This window comes from Sapajus apella, unplaced genomic scaffold (assembly GCF_009761245.1).
Source record: "Sapajus apella isolate SASKATOON/1434 unplaced genomic scaffold, GSC_monkey_1.0 scaffold15, whole genome shotgun sequence".
Classification (NCBI taxonomy): domain Eukaryota; kingdom Metazoa; phylum Chordata; class Mammalia; order Primates; family Cebidae; genus Sapajus; species Sapajus apella.
The window spans coordinates 30,828,539-30,848,451 of NW_022436955.1; positions in this window are offsets into that span (position 1 = coordinate 30,828,539).

Consider the following 19,913-nt stretch of genomic DNA (forward strand, 5'->3'; position numbering starts at 1 on the left):
GCTCACCGCAACCTCCGCCTCCTGGGTTCAGGCAATTCTCCTGCCTCAGCCTCCCGAGTAGCTGGGATTACAGGCACGTGCCACCATGCCCAGCTAATTTTTTGTAGTTTTAGTAGAGATAGGGTTTCACCGTGTTGACCAGGATGGTCTCGATCTCTTGACCTTGTGATCCACCCGCCTCGGCCTCCCAAAGTGCTGGGATCACAGGCGTGAGAAACATCATTCTTAAGGGAGCACATGAGGAATCTTTTCTTCTCTTCAACATTATATTTCTGGTGCCAGGGTAGAACAAGGAAAATGAATAAAGGTATCAGGGCTAGAAAGGATGAAACACAACTATCATCTTTCTCAGATGACATGTCTACATTAAAAACTTACGTCTGCAGAAAAAAATATTAGAAACGATAACAGTTTAGTAAGGTAATTTCAAGTGATTAAACACTCAGATCTCAGAGTCAAGGGGACAAAGCCGCAGGGGTATGACTCGCACAGAAGCACAGGGTGCTCTTAGCAAGAGCAGAGCCCATCCTGGGGCCACTTGTCCCCAGGATGACTTCTGCCCAAGGCCAGCATTGGCTGGTGAGCAGGGGCAAGGCTGAGCCTGGACATCAGTCTGCAGTTCCACCTGGGTGGAGGGGAGGCATGGCAGGGTGGGGCGCCAGGCACTTCCTGGTGTGGGCCCCGTGGGTGTTTTGCTTCCCTCTCCATTGGACCTGGTAATCAAGCTAGCATGCAACCCAGTGGTTGGGTTAGCTTCCTTCATGGCTGCAGGAACAGGCATGGCCACATCTGATGGCCTTCCCTGCAGGTAGCACATCAGCTGATTCTGAGCCTTTCTCATCCGGCCTCTATCTGTCTCTTGCTCCTTCTCACCTCTCACCTCCCCAGGAGCAAGGGTCTGGTTGCACAGCGCTTCTGCTCACGCCCCATGTACACCCTCTTGCTCTAGTGGTCTGTCGCTGCCTAACAAACTACCCTGGACCTATCGGCTGAAAAACACTGATCAGACAGACGCGGTCGCTCATGCCTGTAATCCCAGCACTTTGGGAGGCCGAGGTGGGTGGATTGCTTGAGGCCAGGAGTTCAAGACCAGCCTGGCCAACATGGCGAAACCCCATCTCTACTAAAAATATTTTTAAAAATTAGCCAGGCGTGGTGGTACATGCCTATAATCCTAGCTACCCGGGAGGCTGAAGCATGAGAATGGCTTGAACCTGGGAGCCAAAGGTTGAGGTGAGTGGAGATCGTGCCACTGCACAGCAGCCTGGGCGACAGAGTGAGACTCTGTCTCAAAAAATAAAAAATAAAAAACAGCAATCGTGTATTATGGTCACAAATCTCCAATTTGGCTCGGCATGGTGGCTCATGCTTTAATCCCAGCATGCTGGGAGGCCAGAGTGAAAGAATTGCTTCAACCCAAGAGCTTGAGACTAGTCTGGGCAACATGGTGAGACCCTGTCTCTGTCTCTAAAAAATTAAAAAAAAAATATTAGCCAGGTGTGGTGGTGAGTGCCTGCAGTCCCTGCTACTCACAGGCTGAGGTGGGAGAATCACTGGAGTCCAGGAGGTCCAGGCTTCAGTGAGCAATGATTTTGCACCACTGCACTTTAGCCTGGGTGACAGAGTGAGACCCTGCCGAAAAAAATAAATAAACAAATCTGTAATTTGAGCAGGGTTTGGCAGGGACAGCTAGCTCATCCCTGCTCTCTGTGGGTTCAGCAGGGGCAGCTTAAAGCCTGAGGGTGGTGACCCAACATCTGGGAGCTGGAGTCGCCGAAGGCTGTCTCATCTACAGGTCCGGTGCCTCAACTGGGCGCTGGCTGAAACACCTACCACGGCTTCTCCACAGGGGTTGGCTCCGAGAGTGAGCATCCCAAGAGAACCAGGTGGAAGTTGACTTACCTTTTACCACCAGCCTTAGACATCACTCTGACCGTTGTCCCAAGCCCACCAGGATTCAAGGATCAGAAACCTAGACCCCAGTTTTTGATGGGAGAAGAGGCAAAAATCTCATGGTATGAAGAGTGTGTAGGAAGAGAAAGATCATTGCAACCATGTTGGGAAACACAGCCTGCCATTCCTCTCCACCATTCCCAGCCTTCCCCTCATTTGATGACCAACCCCATTCCCTTTCCAATAGAGGACATCCATGACCCAGGCTGGGCCAGACACCACGCACCGTCTCTCCAGCCACAGTGGTTGGTCCAGGGCTGGGCAAGTGACCAAAGCAGTTCATCTGGAGTTTGTGCCTAGCTGAAGCTGGCAAGCCAGGCCTCTTCTTGCCCCGGAGTCATTAACCCCATGGCAGGGGTGAGGCCACACCAGCTGTACATGTGACTTCATGACCTGCAGCATCAGCGCTGGCTGCTTATCTTCTGTCTTCTTGTGTGAAAAATTCCACCCTTGGCTGGATAAGCCACTGGAGGAGGGTTCCTGTGACTCACAGCTGAACACAATCCTAATTTATACTTGGAACAAATGGCTACGTTCACAGGCACCCTAAATTCATCACTGAAGTCAACACAAAGCTCAGTGATGATCACGATTTGTGATTCTTCACAAGGTAGCTATTGACAAAGGGACCACATCTCTCTTGTTCATCTTTCCATCCCAAGCACCAGACATAAAAGACTTAATACATTGGTCTTGAATGAATGAGTGAATGCAGCAAGCTAGCAAAAGCCACAACGATGGTGACTCCGGCATCAGATAACACAGGGTTCCAATCCCACTCCCTGTGCTTGCCTGCTGAATGATCTTGGGCAGCTCTGTTAACCTCTCTTGGCCCCAGTTTTCTCATCTGTAAAATGATAATACAACTGACCATGTCCAAGGGTGGTTGTGAGGATCACTGAGGTTGAACCAATGTTCACTGCTTTTGATGTTATTGAAATTGGTAGGAGGTGAGGAAAGTGATGAGAGCAAAAACAGCTAGAATAGAATCTCTCAAGTGTTCACCCCACCTCCATTCCTGAAGCAACGGGATCTGGCTCTACCGTGTACTTAGCCTTAGATAGGACAGTTTGGGTTGGGCTCTGTGGGTGGTTCTTCTGTTTGTCTCACTTGGGATCACCTGTGTGGCTACAGTCATCCGGTGGCTAATGGGGCTGCATGGTCTAAGAAGCTTCTCTCACAGGCCTGGTGGTCATGCTGGCTGCTGGCTCTGCTCCGATCGCGGTTCCCTGCTCCACATGGCCTCTCATCCTCCAGTAGACAGCCTTGGCATCCTCACAGCATTCCGTCAAGAGTGAGAGTGGCAACAGCAAGGTCTCTTGAGACTGAGGTTTTGAAGTCACACAATATCACTTCTGCCACATTCTATACATTTGTCAAAGCTTAGAAAGGAAAACATACTTCTTCTACATGCAACACTTTGCTTCTGACAGCAAATGGCAGGGTAGTGATTACCCACACCGACAAATCTTCCAACTTTTTGACATAGCTGGGTGTCTCACGGTTCAATGTAATTCCAACGCTACCTAGAGTTAGCATCGGGTCTCATAATTTAGGGACACAGTCCCATAGAACGGCCTCCACTTCAGATGCCAATTGCGAGTCTGGGACCCCCTTCAGGTTGATCAGCTGTGACTTACAGCTGATTTAGGAGTTCCCATGACCCCCTCCCCAGGCTCAATAATTGGCAAAAGCTGGGCACAGTGGCTCATGCCTGTAATCCCGGGACTTTAAGAGGCTGAAACAGGCGGATCACATGAGGTCAGGAATTTGAGGCCAGCCGTGGTGGCGCATGCCTGTAGTCCCAGCTACTCGGGAGGCTGAGGCAGGAGAATCCCTTGAACCTGGGAGGCAGAGGCTGCAGTGAGCCGAGATCGAGCCAATGCACTCCAGTCTGGGTGATCCAGCAAGACTCCGCCTCAAAAAAAAAAAAAAAATTGGCAAATGATGTACAGAACTCAGGGAAACACTTTGCCTATGTTTACTGGTTTATTATAAAGAATGTGACTCAGGAACAGCCAAGTCATGGACAGGATGGGATGGACGGAGTGGGATGGACGGGGTTAGTAGGGAAGGCACAGGAGGGGTACAGAGCTCCTATGCCCTCTCCAGGTGCACCGCCTTCCCTGCACCTTGATGTGCTCACTAACTCAACGCTGAAGCTCTTTGAAACTCCCTTCTAGTCATTTAGAGGTTTTACGGAGGTCACATTACACAGGCATGATTGATTACATCATGAGGCCTTGGGGATTAAGTCGATCTCCAGCCCCTCTCTTCTCCCTGGAGGCTGGGGTTGGGGAACAGGGTGACTGAAGTTCCAATCCTCCCCTGGCAGCCAGCCCCCATCCTCCGAGAGTCACCTCTTAGCGTAAACTCAGATGTGGTTACTAACACTGGTTTGGATATTTGTCCCCTCCAAATCTCGTGTTGAACTTTGACCCCCAGTGTTGGGAGTGGAGCCTGGTGGGGGGTGTTTGGGTCATGGGCAGATCCCTCGTGAGTGTCTTGGTGCCGTCCATGCAGTAATGAGGGTTCTCCAGCTCTCTTGCTCTAGCAGTTCCTGAGGGAACCGATTGTTTAAAAAGCCTGGTGTCTTGCTCCGCTTGCCTCTCTCCTCTCCATGTGACAGTTGCTCCATTTTACCTTCTGCCCTGAGTGGAAGTTTCCTGAGTTCCTCACCCGATGCAGATGCCAGTGCCATGCTTCCCATACAGCTTGCAGAACGGTGAGCCTAATACGCCTCTTTTCTATATAAATCACCCAGCCTCAAGCATTCCTTTACAGTCACAAAAATGGACTAAGAGAGTTGTTATTATGAATAACAAAAAATGCTTTTCCCACTCTTATTGCTCAGGAAATTCTGAGGATTTTAGGGGCTCTGTGTCCCAAACCAGGATGGAGACGATATATATATTTCTTATTATATCACAATATCACAAAACCCTTTGCAGATTTGTTAAGTCACATTGCAAAGGAGAACCTGTATACAGGCCACCTTATTTCAGCTCCAAACCAAGAATCAGTTTCCCCACAAGCATATCACCACCCCTGTCATTCACCCCCCAAATCTGCATTTTTTCCCCTATCACTGTTGCAACAAATTACCACAAACTGTGGCTTAAAACAGCAAAAATTTATTATCTTAAAGTTTGGGAGGTCTGAACTCTAAAATGGGTCTGCCCCTTCTGGAGGCTCACGGGAAGAATCTGTCCCCTTGCCTTCTGCGACTCCTGGACGCCACCCGCATTCCTTGGCTCATGGCCCCTCCTCTGTCTTCCAAGCCAGCAGAGTGGCATCTTCTCTCTTTTCTGACTTCTTTCTCCCTGTCACCAGGATCTCTGTGATGGCCCTGGGCCCACCAGTATAATCCAGGATAACCCCCCCTGCCACCTCAAGATTTTTAATTTAATCACATCTGCAAAGTTTCTCCTGCCAAGTAAGGTAAATTACTTGGTAATTTACTTGGCAAGGTAGATATCCACAAGTACTGGGGGTTAAGACATGGACATCTTTGGGGGTCACCATTCTGTCTACCTTAGACTCTCACACCCTTTCCTTCCAATCCAGGCATTTCCAGACTTCTTCAAACACGTTCCTCTAGGGATTGTTTGTTTGTGTTAAGGGAGTGTGCCCCAAATACATCATTAAAAGCCTGGACCCGCAGCCAAACTACCTCGATTTAAATCCCAGCTCCCCCGCCTCCTCATTGTTCTACCTCAGCCAATCTGCTTCACCTCTCTGCACCTCTGTTTCCTCATCTGCATGATGTGGGATGTCTCAGATGCTGCTGCCATAACACAGACGCCATAGACTGCGTGGTTTAGACTTCACAGTTCTGGAGACAAAGTCTAAGAGCAGGGAGCCAGCAGGGTCAGGTTCTGATGAAGGCTTTCTTCTGGCTTGTAGGTGGCCACCTTTTCCAAGGTCCTCACGTGGCCGTGGCGTAGAGGAAGGGAGGGAGAAAAGGGGGGGTGGGGAGAATGCACTCTGGTATCTCTCTGATGAGAATGTTGGATTTAGACAAAATGTACAAACAAGGAAAGAATGGAGCAACAAAAGCAGAGATTTACTGAAAATGAAAGTACACTCTGCAGTGTGGGAGCAGGCCCGAGCATAGGGGTTCAAGGGCCCCAGATACAGAATCTCATCCAGTCCAAATGCCTCCTAGAGGTTTCCCATTGGCCGCTTGGTGTTCACCCCATGTAAATGAAGTGGTGGCCTGCAGTCAGTCTGATTGGTCAAGTGAAGTTACAAAGGTCACACTCCTAGGCAAACATCTGATGGGCTGTGGAAAGCAACCAATCAGAGGCTAAAGTGAAGCTATAAAGTTGCACTCTGGGCAACAAAGACTTGGCCCACAATCAGTCTGATAGGTTGCAGACAGCAGCCAATCAGAGGCTGAGGTGAAGTTACACAGTTACACTCCTACGCAAACCTCTGACTGGTTGCAAAGCAGCCAGTCAGAGGTACTTTCAATTTCCCATTTGCCCGGCAGAAAAGGTGGGGGTTTGCAAAGGGGTAGCCTCTGGTCCTTCTGTTTCTTCGGCGTGGAAAGTTAGGGCTCTCCTTTCAATTTAGTTCTGGGAAGTCAGCGTGAAACGGCCTTAGGTTCCCTGCCTTCAGACCCTATTCTTCTGCCTCAAGGATGCTGATATGATTTGGCTCTGTGTCCTCACCCAAATCTCGTCTTGGATTGTAATCCGCAGGTGTGGAGGGAGGCACCTGGTGGGAGGTGATTGGACCGTGGGGCGGTTTCCCCCAAGCTGTTCTTGCGATAGTGAGCAAGTTCTCACGAGATCTGGTGGCTTTATAAGGCAGTTTTCCCTGTTCTCTCTTGCTCTTCTCTCTCCTGCTGCCTTGTCGAGAAGTTCTTTGCTTCCTCTTCACCTTCCTCCATGATTGTAAGTTTCCTGAGGCCTCCCCAGCCATGTGGAACTGTGAGTCAGTTAAACCTCTTTATAAATGACCCAGGCTCGGGTAATTTTTTATAGCAGTGTGAAAACGCACTAATACAGATGCTAATCCCTGCCTTACCAGGGTCCTGCCCTCATGGTCTCGGCAAGCTTTAATCACTTTCTTATTTCAAACACAGTTGTACTGGGGGTGAGGGCTGCGACATGTGAGTTTTAGGGGCACACGATTAACAGCAGAGGGCAATAATATCTTCCAGAGTCCTGTGGAGTAAATGAGTGAATATGCTTAGAAGGCTTAGAACAGGGCTGTGGCACGGGGCAGTGCAGAGGTTGGTCATTATCGTCATCATCATTTATAAAACATACATCTGGGCTCTGCAGCGGAGGTTTCACACACATCATAAAACAAGAAGGAGAAGATGTAAAAGGATGAGATAAATTGAAGTTGAAGTGGTAACAGTTTTCTTCCATGTTTCAGTGGATTGCCCTGTATGCCTTTTGGGGTTTGGGGTCCCCTATTCCAGCCTGGAGTTCTCTGACATTATCTTGCATCCCAGTCACTTATGTTACTCTTAAAATGCAGCTTCCTGAGCCTCGTCCCAGGCTAACTGGATCAGCCCTGGTGGCGGAGCCCAATGGCTGCATTAAAAATACATATAGGCCAGGCATGGTGGCTCACACCTGTGATCCCAGCACTTTGGGAGGCAGAGGCGGTGGATCACTTGAGGTCAGAAGTTCGAGACTAGCCTGGCCAACATGTTGAAACCCTGTCTCTACTAGAAATACAAACAAACAAAAAAGTTGCACATGGTGGCTTGTACCTGTAATCCCAGCTACTCAGGAGGCTGAGACAGAATTGCTTGAACCTGGAGGCAGAGGCTGCAGTGGGCTGAGATCAAGCCACTGCATTCCAGGCTGGGCGACAGAGTGAGACCCATCTTTACAAAAAATTAAAAAATTAGTCAGGGGCAATGGTATGTGCCCGTGGTCCCAGCTACTCAGGAGGCTGCAGCAGGAGGATCCCTTGAGCCAGAAGTTTTAGACACCAGTAAGCCACGATTACACTTGTGCACTCCAGCCTGGGGGACAGAGCAAGACCTTGTTTCTAAATAGATATGTATTTCTGATGTCAGAGAAACTGTTTTCATCAACTATGGGAAAAACCCTAAGACTCACTCATAACCACTGACCACAAACACTCCCAAGTCAAAGTTGTTTCTACCTCCCTGAATCCAAAACTCCAGCTGACGAGCACTGAGTCTTTATGTGGCCACATCCAAATGTCCAGGCAGCCCTACAGCTCCTCATGCTCAAGTTCCTGTGCGGTTTACTCAAGATGAAGAAACACTTTGCAGTATGAGATTTGAGCGTCATGCCCTGCCCAGCGATTGCGTTTAAAGGGGAAATGCTTTCCCTACTGTTTTTCCCATTTGCCAGGCAGAAGAGGTGGGGGTTTGCAAAGGGGTAGCCTCTGGTCCTTCTGTTACTTAGGCATGAAAAGTTAGGGGTCTCCTCTCAATTTAGTTCTGGGAAGTCAGCGTGAAACAGCCTTAGGTTCCCTGCCTTCAGACCCTATTCTGCCTCAAGGATCCTGATGCTGTGGTTTAAATCCACCCCACTCTTGGTTTCTAACGACACTTGACTTTGATGTTCACCAGTGATGTAAGTTATCCACCGCCACTGTTAACACAGCCATGTCCAGCTGCTAAAGCAGAGACAGCAATCCTCCAGGCCAGAGTGTATGTACGAGACCTACATTCATTTCATAAATGCGAACAACACAGTTTCCAATTCCTTTTGACTCATTTTTTCCTTCCTTTCTACCACTTGCCAGTTGGGGTGGACTCCAGCGTGGCTGAGGGCAGATGCTGCCGCCCCTGAGAGCTGCTTCTGGTTCACGTGGCTTCTTAGGGAACCACAACTCCAGCCCTCCTCTCTGTGGGGGACACAAATTCACCGCTTGCCCTTTGTCCCCAGAAGACACTTTCTAACAGCCCAAGGGCCAATCTGGAATCAGAGAAAAACACACCCTGAGGGAGGCTGGGGGAGTATATGGTTTGTGTTTTATTAGCTCTTGCTGGGTCTCCAGATCTGAACCCCAGCGGGGCCTGTGTCCTCAGATCTTCCCGAAGCGCACCCCTGAAAGCCAGCTCCGGCAGCCTGAGGATTAGAGTAAATGAAAATCATTAGCTGAGCTGTTTGGCACATGCATGTGCACAAGAGCCAGAGGCCATTTTCAAGGGAAAACGCCCGTTGCAGATTCCTAAAGCCTTTCTCATTTGTGACTTATTTGATCCTGGCAACAACTTGGTGAGATTGGTTTATCAGTGGGTCCATTTGACGGGCAGGAAAGCGGTGTCGAAGGGAGGCCAGGTGACTTGCCCACAGCCACACAGCTGGGAAACGGACAGCCAGACCCAGGCGAGGACCTGCTGCCTCGGCAGTGCAGGGTACACCTCTCCTTCTCTCTTCCTCCTGCCCCCTTTCCTCTTCCTTTCTTTTTCTCCAAACTTCCATCCATCTATTTTTAAAACTTTTTGTGGAGATGGGGTCCTGCTATGTTGCCCAGGCTAGACCCAAGCTCCTGGGCTCAAGCACTCCCCCAACCTGGGCTTCCTAAGTAATCAGGATGACAGGTGCATGCTACCACACCTTGCTCAACAATTTTTAATTGAAAAATTAACATATGCAAATGATAAAACAAACAATACAGGAAAGGACGCCAGACCCCCATTTTCTAGCTATTGTGTGCATATGTGCTTGTGAACACATATGTGTTTGCATGCTTAGCTGTGCGTGTGATACAGTACACTGCCTCCTACACGGACAGGCAGCCCGTACACTGGGTGCCTCCGGTTCTTCTTATTTCTCTCTCTCTCTCTCTTTTTTTTTTTTTTTTGAGATGGAGTCTCGTTCTGTGTCCCAGGCTGGAGTGCAGTGGCGTGATCTCAGCTCACTGCAAACCTCTGCCTCCCAAGTTCAAGCCATTTTCATGTCTCAGCTACCCAAGTAGCTGGGATCACAGATGCCTATCACCACGCCCAGCTAATTTTTGTATTTTTAGTAGAGACAGGGTTTTGTCATGTTGGCTGGGCTGGTCTCAAACTGCTGACCTCAGGTGATCTGCCCACCTCAGCCTCCTAAAGTGCTGGGATTACAGGTGTGAGCCGCTATGTCTGGCCTTTCTTACTTCTCTTGAAAGCTGTCCTGTGTCCACCTGAATAGAGCCGCCACTCCTTTTGCTGACTGCACATGAGCTCTCAGTGCATGGGGACCAGGCTGTCCTTGTCCATGCCTCCCCAGCGACAGACACGAGGCTGCTCCCAGTCTCTGCTATAATCAGCGTGCAGTGTGGGTCATGGCTTTAGCACATATGTGCCTTCGTGCCCCTATGCCAGTGCACCAGCCAGCAAGAATCCTCGGAGGAGAATTGCTGCGTGGGAGGGTTTACCCCTCTCAGTGCCAGGGCTGTGGTTAAACTGCTTCCCCATAGGCTGCACCTGCTCACATGCCTGCCCTGAGTGTCAGGCCATGCCCCCACCCCTAATGTCAGGCAATGCAGAGCCATCCCAGGGAGCCCTCTCTAATCAGAGACACAAAGGTGTTTGGCCTGCCTGATTTTCAAATGATTTACCCAGAAAACATCTACCTCTCTCAGCCCCTGTTGTGGGGAATATGAGCCCTTCCCTGGAAATAGTTAGGGAAAAAAAAAAAAGGAGAAAGAGAGGGGGCTCATCGAATAGGGGATCCCTAAAACGTGGACAGAGGAAGCAGAGAGACTGGAGTCCAGATACTCGGATCCTGTTGTCACCCCACCAGGGTCCACCCAGTAACACCGAGACATTGAACAGGGCCCTCCTGAGCACCTAAAAACAGTGGTGATCAATTTCCGGCCCCTGAGCCTCCCTCAGTTCCCAAATCACCAGCAGGGATTTTTTTATGCCCCCTCCACCCAGCCACCCTGTGTCCTATGCAGCCACCCTGGGTCCTGTGCAGCCACCCTGGGTCCATGCATCTCCGGGACACACAGATGAGATGGAACTGTCCCATGCATGTTCTCTGGGACAGAAACTGCTGCGGAGCCTGCCGAGGCCACTCCTGCTGGCTGGCCAGGGCAGAGTGTCTGACCCAGGAGGCTGTGACCTTGCCACCCCAGGCCTGGCATGGCCTGTGGACAGTGGCCTGTCCCACCAGCCACCAGGAATCTCCCTTTAGTGCCCACCCCGTCCACCTCGCCAAGACTGATCTAGAAATTATTTATAGACCCGAACTCCACAGAAACCATTGTGTCTGCCGTTGCCATGGCAATGGGGATGTGGCAGGAGCACCAGGCTTTCAGGCTTTCCCGGGCCTGTGGAGGCCTGCAGGGGCAGTCAGTGTCTACCAGGAGCCCCTGACTTTACCCACCGCCAGAGGCCCCCGGAAATGAAGAAGACAGGCTTCCCACCTGCTTCCAGCAGGGCTGGCTGCACCCCGGAAGGCAGCACTGCTGGTGAGTGGGTTGGTTTTGTTTAAAACCTCTCCATGAAAGCATCTAGAACAACGTCCCCAAGACTGGTGGTGCACCTGTCTGTCACCCATGGAACCCCTCAGGGACACAGCCTCCGACTCCCACTGCAGAGCGGCTGCATCAGACTCCTGGACGGCAGGGTCTAGGAATCTGTGTTTTGGTTTTGGGATCTGTGCAAATCCACATGACTCAATAATCCAAACATACAGAGAGCCTGGGAACTCTTACCCCACTCTGGCGCCCTGCATGTCCTCTCCCATCGGCTTCTTGTATTTCCGGCTTGTTTTCTTTAGGGAGTCAGCAAATACGATACGGTCCACGTTTGCCTTTCCCCGCTCAGAAAATAAGGATGCCATAGGCAGGCTTCTGTACCTTGCTTTTCTCACTAAATGCTATTTTCCAAAGCTGTCACAAAATTCGCTACTTCTTTATTATTATTTTTTCTTTTACCGCAGCACAGCGTGGGTTCCCTCCTGCGGGTGGGTGTGCCAAGAAATCTGCTTGCGTAACCAGACCTTTTTCCTAGGAGTTGCCCAGACGCAGCCCCTAGGATGAGGATGTGTTTGCAGTGACTATTCAGGGAGTGCTCCCTGGGGACACAGTTTGGGGGTGGGAAGCTGGACCGGAAAGGGAAGGGAGCTGGGCAGGGTGCTATGTGGGCACAGTCCTTCTGCAGCCTGAAGGAGCTGGGGAGGGTGGGGCATGCCTGACCCCGCAGGGGAACTGTGGAGGGTCAATCATGCCAAGGGATGCCCCAGACAGACCAGGGAACTGGGGGCTTCATACACCCACCCAGAACTCACCTGTCTTTGGTTAAGGGCAGTCTAGGGAGATCTAAATTACCAGGCATTTCCATGCATGTGGGCAAAGCAGCTTCTTAGAGCCCAGGGCCCATCCTCCACACCAGGGGTCTCCAGCCCTTGGGTCACAGCAGGAGGTGAGCAGCAGGTGAGTGAGGAAAGCTTCGTCTGTATTTATAGCCATTGCTTGTGGCTCGCATTAACGCCTGAGCTCTGCCTCCTGGCAGATCAGTGGTGGCATTAGATTCTCATGGTAGCATGGACCCTATTGTGAACTACGAATGCAAGAGATCTAGGTTGCACGCTCCTTATGAGAATCTAATGCCTGATGATCTGGCACATGGCAGTGACCAGCATGGACACACATCCCTTCCCTTATGAAGCATACACTCCAGATCAGTGCTGCCCAATAGAGCTTTCTGCACTGATGGAATGTTCTAGATCTGCCTTGTCCAATATGGCAACCACTAGTCCCATGTGGCTGTTGAGCCTTTGAAATATGGCTGGTAGTGGTTCGTGGCCTGTTAGGAAGCTGGCCATACAGCACGAGGTGAGTGGCAGGTGCATGAGTGAAGATTTATCTGTATTTACAGGCACTCCCTGTCGCTTGCACACTGCCTAAGCTCTGCCTCCTGTGAGATCCACTGCAGCATTAACTTCTCAGACGAACTCAAACCCTGATGTGAATTGTGCCTTTGAGGGGTCTAGTTGTGCGCCCCTTGTGAGAATCTAGTCCTCTGTCATCTGTCACTGTCTCCGATCACCCCCGGATGGGATTGTCCAGTTGCAGGAAAGCCACAGCAGGGCTCCCACTGATCCTACGCTATGGTGAGTTGTATAATTACTTCATTATATATTACAGTGTAATCATAATGGAAATAAAATGCACAATAAGTGTAATATGTTGAATCATCCTGCAACCATTCACCCTGCCTGGTCCACAGAAAAACTGTCTTTCATGAAACCAGTCCCTGGTACCCAGAAGTTTGGGAACCACTGCTTTAAACCGCTGCTGGTGCTGGCTGTTGGAGGTATAAACACTCCAAAGCTTTGGAGTGCACAAAAATAGTAAAAAGGGATGCGGGGATCGGGCAGGGGCCCTGAGGTTATCCGTTACACGTTTCCAATGGGCTCTGTTCTAACTGGTTCAGACAGATAGCCTCCCAGAGCTAGGGATTCACCTGCCCTGGCTTCAGGACAAGCCATGAGCAAATTATCACCCATTTACTCAGCATTTCTGTGAACCAGGCTCTGGCTAGACTCAGGAGTCCTGGGTGTGTAGATCCCAGCGCGTTTCCTCCAGGGGCATAGCACTGGGTAGGAGAGGGCCAAGCGCTCCTGTAGCTTGAGGCAGCTGGTGGCCCTGTGTGCTCGTGGCCCTGCTGCAGCTTACTTAGAAATAACATGGCCTTGCTGCACCTCCTGACCCTGAGGTGTGCTGAGTAGCTCTGCAGAGATCATTCTGTTCATCAACAAGTTTTGTCTCTGTGCATTCAGCACAAGTGTATTGGTGTAATAAACTTTGTAACACATTTCCAACATTTGATCTACAAAGTTTAAAGTCTTTCCAATAAGCAAAGCCCTTGAAGGTGCTGGCACAGATTCCACAATCTGAGGCCTCCTAAAGGTCTCTGGAGCCCCTTTCTCCTGCTTTCCACATAGGGCTGCTGTGTGGGGTCCGTAAGTCGTCCTAAAAATGGAGGCTTGCACTCAGGCACCCCAAGTTCTGTGTGAGCCGCATGCTTCTCAGCCAACACGCAGCTGTGTAGGAAGTTCCTTATAAGGATTTCCTACTCTTTGTGGACCATCCATGTGTGTGTCGTATCCAACCTCATCTGCATTCCAAGTCTGTGCCGAGCTCCCTGTGGGCAGGAAGGGCCCTCGCTGCCTTTTCCCTTGTGGGTCTTCAAGTCTGTGAAGTGGGGGCATGGCCAGGGCATGAGGTGTCTTTCTGCAAATTAGAGAAAGGGACCTGCTGGGGTTTGGATGTCTGTCCTCTCCAAAGCTCATGCTGAAATCGAATCCCTAAAGTGGCAGTATTGAGAGGTGAGGCCTTGAGGAGGTGATCAGGTGGAGGGGGCTCTGCTGTCGTGGATCGATGAATCCGTGGGTGAACTGAGGGGTAAACCGGTTAATCGTTATCCCAGGAGCGGGTCAGTTATCATGGGAGTGGGACAGGTGCCTTCTTAAGAAGAGGGAGGAAGGCCTGAGTGAGCAGTCAGCCCCCACACCATGGGACGCCCTGTGCCGCTTCAAGCCTGCATAACTGTAGGAAATAAATCCCCTTTCTTTATAACTTGCCCAGTTCCAGGTATTCTGTAATAAACAACAGGAAACAGACTAAGAATGCACTCCCGTCCGAGTGGACTCAGTCTGGAAAGGCACAGTCTTCAGTGTGGAGGGATTTTTAAAGGTGCCCAGGATGGTCAGGACTCCATCCACGCTGACCACCCATGCCTCATTAATCTGGGATATCAATGAGGGCTTCGGTCTGGGTGCTCTAACAAAGACAAAGCGGTGGAGACTGCCAGAGGTGGAAGGTGATTTTTCTCTCTGTCTCTCATACCAAGGTCGAGCTGGTGTGGCCTGGCGCCTTCTCATTTGTCTACAATTCTTCTTGCGTGTGGTCTTTGTCCACGTGCTGCAGGGCAGGGCCCCGGGAAGCCGACCAGGGGTGAAAATTTGCATGCAGGAAGGGCCTGGGCACGCTCTTGGGGAGAAGCAGGACCGGCAGACAGAGGAGGTGGCTGAGATGCTCCCACGGGGGCTCTGAGGCTGGCATGACCATCACAGTTGTCCCAAGTGGGAGTGAGGGGCTTGGCCTCTATAGCCCCCCGAATAGGTGTGCCTCTATGCAAGCCAGCTCTCTTCTGCTAAGGATAATTCCCAGAGAGAGCTGACAGTGGGCCATACTCCAGGCAGCAGGAAGCGGCAGGGGAAGGGGAAGACTCCCCAGTCTGTGCAGGGAGAGGCTCAGAAGGTGCACGCATCACTTTTTATCCTTATCTCCACATCTGCCTTCAAGGGAGGCTGTGGGGTGCAGCCATGTGCCTGGTTAGAAGTCAGGGGTTAGAAGTCATGAGAGCGACGGGAAGACCGTAACACCTGGCACCCAGTCGAGCCAGCCCACAGCCTCCATGCTTGGCAAATCAGTGCACGAGCAAAGGAGGGATTAGAAGCAGAGTGCCTGCTGTCAGTAGGAAGACTGCGATGTTTTCTCTCGGCTCGGGAGCACGCAGAGTGATCTTGTGTGTATTAGTTTCCTAATAGTGCTGCACTGTGTCACAGACTTAACTGTTTAAAACAACACATGGCAGGTGGGGTGGCTCACACCTGTAATCCCAGCACTTTGGGAGGCTGAGGCAGGAGAATGGCTTGAGCTACCAGGAGTTTGAGACCAGAGACCAGACAAGATAGGGAGACCTTGTCTCTACTATCTTCTCTCTCTCTCTCTCTTTCTCTCTCTATCTCTATCTTAGCTGGGTGTGGTGGTGTGTGCCTGTGGTCCCAGATATTTGGAAGGCTGAGGTGGGGGGATTGCTTGAGATCGGGAAGCCAAAGCTGCAATGAGCTATGATTGTACCACTGCACTCCAGCCTAGGTGACAGAGCAAGGCAGGTCAAAAACCAAAGCAAAACACAAACACACACACATGATCTCACCATTTCTGTGGGTCAGGCATCCAGGCACAGCCTGGCTGGTCTGTTCTCAGGGTCTCCCAGAGCTGTAATTGACGTGTTTGCTGAGCTGTGTTCTCATCTGCAGGCCCAACTGGGGCAGAGTCTGCGTTGCATTGATCTGGGCTGTTTGCAGAATGTATTTTCTGCAATTGTAGGGCTGAGGGCCTGCTTTCATGACTGACTGTCCCCTGGGGGCTGCCTTTGTCCCCTGCTGTGCGGCCCCCTCCAATGGCATTTCACAACGTGGCTGTTTCCCTCCTCAAGGCTAGCAGGAGACCTCCTCACTCCAGCCTGCTGAGATGGAGTTAATGTAATGGAATGGGCTCATAGGAGCTGCCCCTCGCTTTGCCACTTTCTGTCATTCAGAAGCACGTGCTCACCCTCAGGGGTGGGGACCACACAGGATTTTCTGAGGGTCACCATGGAATGTGTCTGCCACACCCTGATACCTCGGGGACAGACTCCAAAGGCCTGTGCTCCGGGCCCATTTCTGCTGCTTCTGGGTGCCCTCTGCCCAGCCACTCCCCTCTGCTGGACCTCAATGTCCTCCTCTGTCCACCAAAGCCATAAAGGTCAGTGGTCATTAATTCAACACTGAAACAGGTGCCTTTTTTTTCTTAAATCCAGAGGACATGTTTAGCTGGTTTTTGCGTTACTTGTCGGAATGCCCCCGGCTGCGGCTGTGAAAGCTAAGGGTGGCTGGGAGCTCTCGCGTGGGCCGAATGTCTCACAGACACTCCTCGTGTAGCCCTCAGAGAGGCCGAGGGACCTGCCCAAGCCACCCAAGTAGGAAACGGCGTGGCAGGAGCTCAGCGAGGGCAGGTGGGCCTTCAGAGCCAGGATCTTCCTGATAGGGCACCCTCTCTCGTAGTGTCCTGGCTCCCTGATGGAATCTACCATTCTAGCAGTCAGGGGATGGTGGGAGGACACTACCCCTTCAACCTTGATGAAGTACCAGGGAAGACTCTGGCAAGCTGGGCCTTGTGCCCCATGCCCCCCAACCCTCCCTCACCCCACATCACTGCTTTCATCTGCGCTCAAGGCAGAGAAGGGCTGGTCTGGCGTCTAGTCTGTGCTAGTGTGCCAACCATGGGTGTCTGTCTTTACGGCTGCCCGTCACGGGGGCACAGTGATCCGACCTGCGGACACACACAGCCGTCACCTGCCACTGCATTCACTGCCTCTGAGGCCTCCTAGGATGCCCATTGCTTGGCCTTTTCCACTCGCCTGGGGCGTTTCTCTCTGGGTGGGTAGGGATTGGTGGTCTCCAAAGGAAGAAGGCGGTTTTGGTCCCTCGGTCAAGAAATGCCCGTCATGCTTGCTTCAGAACCACCCCAGGGGATGATTTATAGAGGTGTAGATTACCAGGTGAGGGCGAGTGGGTACAACAGGCCCAGTGATCCTCAGGAGCTGGCTGCAGAGCTGCCATCCCTCGGGCTGAGGGAGGAAGCCTATGGCACTGGAACCTGGAGGGGAAGCCATATGGGGTTCAGAGCTGCAGAAGGTATGGCCTTCAGGGAGGGATGCGCGGGCCAAGGACCCCGTGAGAAGGGCTCTAGAGAGGTAAGCGTCAGCCCCCCTACTGCTGCCTTGTGCTGATCTCATGCCAGGGTGCTCCACAGCCAGCCAGAGGCCAGGGGGCAGCAGGGTCTACTTTTGCTGCCAGCACCTTGGGCAGAGAACAGGGTGGTTAGGGGCAGACATGGATGTGAGGGGTCATGGAAGACATGAGGGACATGACCCGTGGTGGCTTTGGTTCCCTATGATGTGGCAGGCATGGGGCAGGGTGTTGGGAGTGGGTCATGGCATATTCTATGGCAGGAATGGAGTAGGGCATTTGGAGTGGGCATGGTGGCATGTTTTGTGACAGGAATGGGGCAGGGCTTTTGGAGTAGGTGGTGGCATGTTCTGTGGCAGGAATGGAGTACGGCATTTGGAGTGGGTGGTGGCATGTTTTGTGGTAGGCATGGGGCAGGGTGTTTGGAGTGAGCATGGTGGCATGTTCTAAGGCATGGGGCAGGGTGTTTGGAGTGGGCACGGTGGCATGTTCTAAGGCATGGGGCAGGGCGTTTGCAGTGGGCATGGTGGTATGTTCCGTGGCAGGCCTGAGGCAGGGTGTTTGGAGCGAGCATGCTGGCATGTTCTGTGGCAATCATGGGGCAGGGCATTTGTAGTGGGCATGGTGGCATATTCTGTGGCAGGCCCATGGGGCAGGGTGTTTGGAGTGGGTGGCGGCATGTTCTATGGCAGGAATGGAGTAGGGCATTTGGAGTAGGCATGTGGCATGTTTTGTGGAAGGCATGGGGTAGGGCATTTGGAGTGGGTGGTGGCGTGTTCTGTGGCACACATTGGTGGCAGGCTAAGCAACGTGGCCAAGATCACACCGCGGGCAAGCAGTGGAGCTGAGCTCAGACCCAGGGTTCTCTGCCTTCAAGTGTCCCCTTCCTACTGTGGCAGACGGATCAGGAATTCCAATCTGAAGCCACCTCACCTTTCCTGTAGGCTGGGGCTGGTGTCTGCAGGCCGTGCTGTTGTCGACCATGGTGTGGGCTGGAGCTGAGCTCGGGAGGAAGTGCTGGGAAGATTGAGGTTTTGCTGCATTGTAGAGGAGGGGGCGTGGATGAAAGGAGAGAGAATGGGGGAGGAGAGAGTAGGGGTGGCCCCAGGGAGAAGGCAGGAGGCTGGGAGGCTGCCCCACAGTCCAGACAGCTCTCTGCTGCTGAGTCAACCGTTAACAGCAAAGAGGGTTCTCATTGCAAAAAGCAAAACATATTAAGATTTTTTTGGAAAAAAAGCTATAATAGCTTTATGACTTTGGGGTAGGGGAGGATTTCTTTTACAAGATCTCCAAAGCACAAACTGTAGGAGAAAATACTGATGACTTTGATGTCAAAACGTTAAAACTGCTGTTCAAAAAAAAAAAATTCTCGTAAATAAAGTGAAAATGTACATCTCACAAATTAGAAATTATGTGCAATGCAAGTAACGGATGAAGAGTAAGGGTCCACACTCTGTAAAGAACTTCTGAAAATCTACACATGAAAGATAAGCAAGAAAATAGAAAGATGGAGGCTGCGCATGGTGGCTCATGCCTGTCATCCTTTGGGAGGCCAAGGTGAGCAGATCGCCTGAGCTCAGGAGTTTGAGACCAGCCTGAGAAACATGACAAAACCCCATCTCTACTAAAAATACAAAAATTAGCTGGGCATGGTGGTGCATGCTTGTAATTACAGCTATTTGGGAGGCTGAGGCAGGAGAATTGCTTGAACCTGGGAGGTGGAGGTTGCAGTCAGTTGAGATTGGGCCACTACACTCCAGCCTGGGCAGCAGAGTGAGACTCTGTCTCAAAAAAAAAAAAAAAAAAGAAAGAAAGAAAATGGAAAGATGGGTAAAGGGCTCCACAAGCAAGTCAGAGAAGACACATGTGGTTAATAAATGTCTGAAGAACCAGTGCCTTTGCTGGCTGAGAAATGCAAGCCAAAGTCACACCGTGATACCTGTCCATGCCCAGCAGATTGGCAAAACTTTAAAAACCTAACCACCCAAGTGATGGAAGGGAGGAGGGAAGCGGGTATCGTGCACTTTGCTGAAAAGAGGGTGGCTGCGTGCAATGGCCAGTGGAGCGGACGGCATGTTGCCCATGACCAGACCCCACTCTTTAAGCACAAGCCTCTGTGGTCCACAGCAGTGTCACCCAGGATGGCAGGCAACCTGGAAACATTCGTTGATAGAATGATTAAATAAATTATGGCAAATTCCCACAGTGGGACACTGGAGCCACGACAAGAAATGAACTAAGGCCTCATGGCTACAAGTCCAAAGCAGAATGTCAAGGCAGAAAGGCTGAACGGTGGATGGCACACAGCTCTATGGACACGCAGCTGGAATCATTCCTGGGAAATGTGATCGGGAGCTGCATGGGAGCTTGGGAGCTCCATCCTGCTCCTCACTTGCTTTCTCAGGGAGAAATGCGTGGGGAAGGCAGGGTGTGTGTGGCAATGTGCACGCATGGATGTGTGAGTGTGCGGCAGTGCGTGTGCATGTATGTGTTAGCATG